A 9,434-nucleotide genomic window follows, 5' to 3' on the forward strand; every position below is an offset into this window, starting at 1 on the left:
TCATATATGACTTTTAATTGTTTTCCAAAATGAAACTAAAATGTTCTAATTTATTTATTTATTATTTCATTTATTTATGTTTTGAGACAATATCACTCTGTCATCCAGTTTGAAGTATGGTGGCACAATCTCGGCTCACTGCAACTTCTGCCTCCGGGTTCAAGTGATTCTAGTGTCTCAGCCTCCCGAGTAGCTGGGATTACAAGCATGTGCCACCATGCCTGGCTAATTGTTTTGTAGTATTTTTAGCAGAGATGGGGTTTTGCCATGTTGGCCAGGCTGGTCTCAAACTCCAGAACTCAGATGATCCGCCTACCTTGGCCTCCCAAAGTGCTGGGATTACAGGCCTGAGCCACCACGCCTGGCCCCATTTAGTTAAATTATAAGTTAAAAATAAGGGCAGGAGCCCCGAGAGTAGCACACAACTATAGTCCCTACTTGGGAGGCTGACACAGGAGGATTGCTTGCTCAGGAGTTCAGGGCTGTAGTACACTATGATCGCACCCTCTGAACAGCCACTGTACTGCACTCTAGCCTGGATAATGGAGTGAGACACCATCTCTCTCTCTCTCTCTTTTTTTTTTTTTTTTTGAGATGGAATCTTGCTCTGCCATGCAGGCTGGAGTGCAATGGCGCAATCTGGGCTCACTGCAACCTCCGACTCCTGGGTTCAAGTGATTCTTCCACTTTAGCCTCCTGAGTAGCTGAGACTATGGGTGTGCACCACCATGCCCGGGTAATTTTTTGTATTTTAGTAGAGATGGGGTTTCACCATATTGCCCAAGCTGGTCTGGAATTACTGAGCTCAGGCAAACCGACAACTGTGATGCAACTCTGCACGTCCAGTGAAAACACTGGTCTCCCAAAGTGCTAAGACTGCAGGAGTGAACCACCGTGCCTGGCCAGAGACACCATCTCTTAAAAAAAAAAAAAAGTGGGAAGGATATGACGAGGTAGGGTAATAGGATTTGAGCCATGTGGTGCGGGCCTCCCACCCAATTCTAGATCCCGTAGGCAATCAAGTCAATTTCCACCAAAGCTGGTTGTGGAAACCAGAGTAGGTATCAGATATTCTACACTTACAGGTCATACCAACTTTAGAAACAGCTTTGAGTTCCCTAAGATTTTTTTTCCGATAACTTCCAAGCATGGGCCAGGCATGGTGGCTCACGCCTGTATTCCCAGCACTTTGGGAGGTTGAGGCGGACAAATCACTTAAGGTCAGGAGTTCGAGACCAGCCTGACCAACATGGAGAAACCCTGTCTCTACTAAAAATACAAAATTAGCTGGGCATGGTGGCGCATGCCTGTAATCCCAGCTACTCAGGAGGCTGAGGCAGGACAATCACTTGAACCCGGGAGGTAGAACATTGCGGTGAGCTGAGATCGAGCCATTGCAGTCCAGCCTAGGCAACAAGAGCAAAACTCCGTGTCAAAAATAATAATAATAAAACCTATATCATAGGAATGTTGGAAGGATTAAATAAATTACTATATATGAAGTACTTACAATAGTGCTTGGTACAAAATCGGTGCTCTGTAAAAAGACTGCTAAAATTATTATAATTATTAATCTACTGTAGCTTATTTTTTACTTTTTTATTTTTTGAGATGAAGTATCACTCTTGTTGCCCAGGATGGAGTGCAATGGTGCAATCTTGGCTCACCACGACCTCCGCCTCCCAGGTTCAAGCGATTCTCCTGCCTCAGCCTCCCAAGTAGCTGGGATTATAGGTGTGCGCCACCATGCCTGGCTAATTTTGTATTTTTAGTAGAGATGAGGTTTCTCCATGTTTGTCAGGTTGGTCTCGAACTCCCGACCTCAGGTGATCCACCCGCCTTAGCCTCCCAAAGTGCTGGGATTACAGGCATGAGCCCACCATGCCTGGCCTATTGTAGCATTTTTAAGTGGAACTTGCATTTCGTGTATGGCTGTCAGTCTAACTAGACTGCAATCCCCAAAGAGTCAGGAACCATATCTGTTTAGTCTGCAACTCTATATGCAGCACATAATATTGTGCCTGAAAAAAAATTGTATAAATGTAAAAGTTTTATGGAGAAGAATACAAAACGTCACTGAAAAACCTAAAAGAAGACATACGCCATGTACATCAACGAACCTAATATTTAAAAAACCTGTCTCAAAAAAAAAAAAAAATGACCCTTAAGCTGCATAAAAGCTAAAAATAATTTCCCTGTCTGGGTGAGGTGGCTCACACCTGTAATCCCAACACATTGGAAGCCTGAGGCAGGTGGATCGCCTGAGGTCAGGAGTTAGAGACTAGCCTCACCAATATGGTGAAACCCTGTCTCTACTAAAAACTAAAAAATTAGCTGAGCATGGTGGCATATGCCTGTAATCCCAGCTACTCAGGAGGCTGACACAGGAGAATAGCTTTAACTCGGGAAGCAGAGGTTGTGGTGAGCCAAGATTGCGCCATTGCACTCCAGCCTGGGTGACAGAGGGACGCTCCATCTCAAAATAATAATGATTTCCCCAAAAGGGTAGTTGACTCTCTTTCTGTCCCCAAGACAGGTAGGAAGCTTTATTTTTTTGTCTGCCATTATTTATTAGATCCTTTCTAACAAGTCTAGGTAAAATAAAGCCTTTTTTTTTTTTTGAAACGGAGTCTCGCTTTGTCGCCCAGGCTGGAGTGCAGGCCTCTTAAAAAGTGTCTGGGCCAGGCACGGTGGCTCACGCCTGTAATCCCAGCACTTCGGGAGGCTGAGGTGGATGGATCACAAGGTCAGGAGTTCAAAACCAGCCTGGCCAACATGGTGAAACCCCATCTTTACTAAAAATACAAAAATTAGCCGGGCATGGGGGCAGGCGCCTATAATTTCAGCTACTTGGGAGGCTGAGGCAGAGAACCACTTGAACCCAGGAGGCAGAGGTTGCACAGAGTTGAGATTGTGCCACTGCACTTCAGCCTGGGCGACAGAGTGAGACTCCGTCTCAAACAACAACAACAACAACAATAAAAAACTGTCTGCCCACTCTTGCCAGTTCTATTCAACATGGTCCTGGAGGTTCTAGAAAGGGCAATTAGGCAAGAAAAATAGATAAAGTTGGCCGGGTGCAGTGGCTCTTGCCTGTAATCCCAGCACTTCGGGAGGCCAAGGTGGGCAGACAGCTTGAGCCCAGGAGTTCAAGACCAGTCTGGGCAACATGGCGAAACCCCATCTCCACCAAAAATACAAAAAATTAGTCAGGTGTGGTGGCATGTGCCTGTTGTCCCAGCTACTTGGGAAACTGAGGTGGGAGGATCCCTTGAGCCCAGGAAGCAGAGGTGGCAGTGAGCCAAGATCACACAATTGCACTCCAGCCTGGGGGACAGAGTGAGACCCTGTCTCAAAAAAAAAAAAAAAAAAAATTCAAATTAGGAAGTAAAAATTAAACAATCTCTGTTTGTATATGACATGATCTTTCTGTTGTTACCCAAGTCCATTTTCTTGAATGTTATATAAAAAAAGTATGAGTAGAACCAAAAGTAAGTAAGCATTATTATATTTATTTACCCCACTATCTAGTTCTTTATATTAATTTTACAATTTAAACAGTAGAAAATAGGTGGCAGGCCGGGTGTGGTAGCAGATGCCTGTAGTCCCATCTACTCAGGAGGCTGAGGCAGGAGAATTGCTTGAACCTGGGAGGCAGAGGTTGCAGTGAGCTGAGATCGTGCCACTGCACTCCAGACTGGGTGACAGAATGAGACTCCGTCTCAATAAAAGAAAAGAAAAAGAAAAAGAGAGAAAGAAAATAGGTGGCAATTTACAGATAAGGAAAGAAATAAAACAAAAAAAACTTATTTTGAGACACCATCTCTCTCTGTCACCCAGGCTAGAGTGCAGTGGCATGAACATGGCTCACTGTAACTTAACCTCCTAGGTTCAATCAATTCTCCTGCCTCAGCCTCCTGAATAACTGGGACCACAGGTGCATACCACCACACTTGGCTAATGTGTGTGTGTGTGTAGAGACAAAGTCTTACTTTGTTGCCCAGGCTTGGTCTAGAACTCCTGGGCTCAAGCAGTTATCCTGCCCCAGACTCCCAAAATACTGGGATTACAGGTGTGGGTCACCATGCCCAGCCCAAAAATCTTTTCTATCACATTTATTATTCTAATGTGATAGAAATATCACATTAGATATTAGCTGTGTTCACGAAAATGGCTTCTTTTACTTCTCCATTGCACAGGAATTCCGTTGTATGTAAACTTGAAACTGCTCAACAGCTGAGGGAGACTGCAAATGATATGTCCATACCCTAGTGCATTGTTACGCAATTCAAACAATGGTGCAGCTATGAGCTTGTAATTTTTAGAGACTGCAAACAAGGTTTTTTCTTGAAGTTGAGCCAGAAACAACTTCTTATGTCCCTTAGGCTTTGTGATATATGCAGGAATATATGGATATTAAGGAGGTTCAAAATTTGGTCTCCACCAGTTACCAATGCAGTCATCAATGACTCAGTCTTGCATCTTTCAGAACTCCATCTCGATGACCCAGTATCCCAGTCATTAAGCATTTTAGTCCTTCAACTTCATCTTCTCCTGGGTTAAGTGCACCATCAGGCTATATATATATATATATATACACACACACACACACACACACACACACACATATATGTATATATTTTTTCTGAGACAGAGTCTTGCTCTGTCACCCAGGGAGTGCAGTGGTGCAATCTCTGCCACTGCAACCTCTGCCTCCCAGGTTCAAGCGATTCTCCTGCCTCAGCCTCCCGAGTAGCTGGGATTACAGGAACATGCCACCACACCCAGATAATTTTATATTTTTACTAGAGATGGGATTTCACCATGTTGGCCAGGCTGGTTTCGAACTCTTGACCTCAAGCTATCTACCTGCTCCGGACTCCCAAAGTGCTGGGATTACAGACGTGAGCCACAGTGCCTGGCCTACCACCAGGGCCTTCACCAACCTGGCCTTAACCTACCGCCTGGCCTTCACCAACTTGAAGTTGCTCCCAGCAGTAGCAGTAATACATAGAGTAGCCACACCAGTGCTTGTAAACAATCAGAATCCCCTTCTATGTTACTCCTCATTCAAATTTTATCCAATTCTTCCCTCATTTGCTGAAATCTGGCTGAGACAGAGCTGTCTTTTTCATGGAGGGGCTCTTTTGTACCAAAAGTATAATTGATGGCCAGGCACAGTGACTCACGCCTGTAATCCCATCACTTTGGGAGGCTGAGGTGGGGAGGTCACTTGAGGTCAGGAGTTCAAGACCTGCTTGGTCAACATGGCGAAACCCCATCTCTACAAAAATTAGCCAGGTGTGGTGGCACACACCTGTAGTTTCAGCTAGCTGGGAGGCTGAGGTGGGACAATCGCTTGAACCCGGGAGGCAGAGGTTGCAGTGAACTGAAATTGTGCCACTGCATTCCAGCCTGAGCAACAGAACAAGACTCTGTCTTTCAAAAAAAAAAAAAAAAAAAAAAAAAAAGCCGGGCGCGGTGGCTCAAGCCTGTAATCCCAGCACTTTGGGAGGCCGAGACGGGTGGATCACGAGGTCAGGAGATCGAGACCACCCTGGCTAACACGGTGAAACCCCGTCTCTACTAAAAATACAAAAAACTAGCCGGGCGAGGTGGCGGGCGCCTGTAGTCCCAGCTACTCCGGAGGCTGAGGCAGGAGAATGGCGTAAATCTGGGAGGCGGAGCTTGCAGAGAGCTGAGATCCGGCCACTGCACTCCAGCCTGGGCGACAGAGCAAGACTCCGTCTCAAAAAAAAAAAAAAAAAAAAGATGTAATTGATAATAGGATACAATTTGATGGTGTGCTCCAGGGTGAGGGGCTTGGTCTGCTGGATGTACTTGTTGCTGAACTGATTGGGCTCTCTGTGGTCACCTGGTCTGTGATTGATTAGGTGGTATGTACCACAGACATGCTGGTGAGCTCCAGGGCTGGTGATGATCAGAAAAGGGAAGGCAGGGGAGACTTTCTTCATGCAGGCAGCAGTTTTCTGCAACCCGCTCAGCCACAACCAATGCACATCCTTAACCTGTGTCATCTGATATGTGAAAAACCCTAAGGAATACACTAAAAGACCACTTGAACTAATAAGTAAGTTCAGCAAAGTTGTAAGCTATAAGACCAATATAACAAAAATTAATTATGTTTTTATATACAAGCAATGAAAATTTCTATATGCCAGCAATGAAAATTCTGAGAATTAAATTAAGAAAACAAGTCTGGCTGGGTGCAGTGGCTCATGCCTATAATCCCAACATTTTGGGAGGCTGAGGCGGGAGGATCATGAGTTCAAGAGATGGAGACCATCTTTGCCAACATGGTGAAGCCCCGTCTCTACTAAAAATACAAAGATTATCTGGGCGTGGTGGTGCACACCTGTAGTCCCAGCTAATCTGGAGGTTGAGGCAGGAGAATTGCTTGAACCCAGGAGCCAAGATCGCGCCACTGCACTCCAGCCTGGCGACAGAGCAAGACTCCATCTCAAAAAAAAAAAAAAAAAACAGAAAAGAAAAGAAAACAAGTCCATGTATAACATAAAAAAGAAAAGGTGTAGATATACATTTAACAAAAGACATATAAAACTTGTACACTAGGCGGGGCATGGTGGCTCATGCCTGTAATCCCAGCACTTTGGGAGGCCGAGGTGAGTGAATCACCTGAGGTCAGGAGTTCAAGACCAGCCTGGCCAATGTGGCAAAACCCCGACTCTATTAAAAATACAAAAAAATTAGCTGGGCATGGTGACGTGTGCCTGTAATCCCAGCTACTTGGGAGCTGAGGTGGGAAAATCACTTGAACCCTGGAGGTGGAGATTGCAGTGAGCTGTGATCATACCATTGCACTCCAGCCTGGAAAACAAGAGCGAGACTCTCAAAAAAAAAAAAAAAAAAAAAACTTGCCCACTGAACAGTTGAACAAAACATTGTTAAATAAATTAAAGAAGATCTAAATAAATGGAAAAACACCCTGTGTTCATGGCTTGAAAGACGTAATATTAATATAGCAGTACTCCTCAAATTGATCTACAAATTCAATGCAATTCCTAACAAAAATCTAATTGGCTTTTTTTGCAGAAATTGGCAAGTTGATGCTAAAAATCATATGAAAACATAAAGGACCCACACTAGCTCAAATAATCTTTAAAAAAGAAACAAAACAAATTAGGCCAGCCGGGCATGGTGGCTCACGCCTGTAATCCCAGCACTTTGGGAGGCCGAGACGGGTGGATCACCTGAGGTCAGGAGTTTGAGACTAGCCTGGCCTACCTGGTGAAACTCTGTCTCTACTAAACAAAAAATTAGCTTGGTGTGATGGTGGATGCCTGTAATCCCAGCTACTCGGGAGCCTAAGGCAGGAGAATCGCTTTAACCTGGGAGGCGGAGGTTGCAGTGAGCCAGGATCACACTATTGCATTCCAGTCTGGACAAGAGCGAAACTCCATCTAAAAAAAAAAAGAAGAAGAACAAAGGCCATGTATGGTGACTTACTCCTGTAATCCTAGCATTTTGGGGGGCCAAGGCAGGAGGATTGCTTGAAGCCGGAAGTATGAGGCCAACCTGGACAACAAAGTAAGACTATCTCTAACAAAAAAATTGTAAAAGGCCTGGCACCATGGCTCATGCCTGTAATCCCAGCACTTCGGAAGGCCAAGGCAGGTGGATCACCCGAGGTCAAAAGTTCGAAACCAGCCTGGGCAACACGGTGAAATCCTGTCTCTATTAAAATACAAAAAATTATCTGGATTTGGTGGCATGCGCCTGTATTCCCAGCTACTTAGGAGGCTGAGGCAGGAGAATTGCTTGAACCTGGGAGGCAGAGGTTGCAGTGAGCAGAGGTCCTGCCACTGCACTCCAGCCTGGGTGACAAAGCAAGACTCCATCTCCAAAAAACAAATTAAAAAAAAAAGAAAGAAAGAAAGAAAGAAGTGAATATCAATGCTGCGGGCTGGGTGCGGTGGCTCATGCCTGCAATCCCACACTTTGGGGGTCCGAGGCAGGCAGATCACCTGAAGTCAGGAATTGGAGACCAGCCTGGCCAACATGGTGAAACCCTGTCTCTACTAAAAATGCAAAAATTAGCCAGGTGTGATGGTGCACACCTGTAATCCCAGCTACTTGGGAGGCTGAGGCAGGAGAATCGCCTGAACCCTGGAGGCGGAGGTTGCAGTGAGCTGACATCGTGCCACTGCACTCCAGCCTGGGCAACAGAGTGAGACTCTGTCTCAAAAAAAAAAAAAAAGAAAGAAATGAATACTGATCCTATCATGGGGCCGAACCTTAAAAATGTTACCATAATTGACTGAAACCAGATGTAAAAGTCATATTTTGTATTATTTTATTTATATGACATGTTCAGAATAGGCAAATCTATAACAACAGAAGGTAGATTAGCGTTTGCCTAGGGCTAGAAGGATTGAAGGGTAGAGGAGGATGGGGAATGATTACTAATGGATATAGCATTTCATTTGGGGTGATGAAAATGTTGGAAATTTAGATCATGGTGATGACTACACAGTTTGGGAATATACTGAAACCATTACATTGTACACTTAAGTGCATGAAGTTTATGGTATGTGAATTCTATCTCAAAAAAGGCATTAACATTTTTTATTTATAAAACTGAGGCAGGTGAATTGCTTGAGGCCAGGAGTTCAAGACCAGCCTGGCCAACATGGTGAAACCGGTCTCTACTAAAAATACAAAAAAAAAAAAAAAATTAGCTAGGTGTGGTGGCACACGCCTGTAGTCCCAGCTACTCAGGAGACTGAGGTAGGAGAATCATTTGAACACGGGAGGTAGAGGTTGCAGTGATCCAAGATCACGCCACTGCACTCTAGCCTGGTAACAGAGCGAGAGTCTCTCAAAAAAGAAAAAAAAAAAAAAAAGAAAGAAATTCTCTCCCTTCCCTATAGATACCCAGCTAAAGAGAGTTCAATAAAGCGGGAGCAAAAACCAGGCATGGTGGTGTGCCTATAGTCCCAGCTACTCAAAATGCTGAGGCAGGCGGATCACTTGAAGCCACAGTGCACTACGATAGCATCTGTGAATAGTCACCACACTCCCGCCTAGGCAACACATATGTATATATATAATCAAGTGTTTCATCCTAGCACCAAGGGAAGCCAGTGAGGAGAATTAAAATCTGCACTACTTTCTGACATATAGAACCTGTTTCATTTAAAGGGCACAGAATACAGGGATGGAGGAGTATATTAGGAAAGAGCCTTTTGCAGGAGAAAGAAAGAAAATTCCTCCCCATTTAGCAAATTTACTGAGCAAAAGCACTCAAAGATACCTGCCTCACTCCATATTCAACATTTTATTTTATTTTTATTTTTATTTTTTGAGATGGAACCTCACCGTGTCACCCAGGCTGGAGTGTAGTGGTACAATCTTGGCTCACTGCAATGTCCGACTCCCAGGTTTAAGCGATT

The 9,434-nt window shown here is 44.5% G+C and overlaps 1 pseudogene; it reads right to left on the reverse strand.

Moving 5' to 3' along the window:
- Nucleotides 1–1,001: 1,001 nt before the first annotated feature.
- LOC111540261 lies at nucleotides 1,002–6,038 on the reverse strand (annotated as a pseudogene).
- Between the last annotated feature and the right edge of the window lie 3,396 nt (nucleotides 6,039–9,434).

This window comes from Piliocolobus tephrosceles, chromosome 13, assembly GCF_002776525.5.
Source record: "Piliocolobus tephrosceles isolate RC106 chromosome 13, ASM277652v3, whole genome shotgun sequence".
In the NCBI taxonomy this organism is placed as follows: Eukaryota; Metazoa; Chordata; class Mammalia; order Primates; family Cercopithecidae; genus Piliocolobus; species Piliocolobus tephrosceles.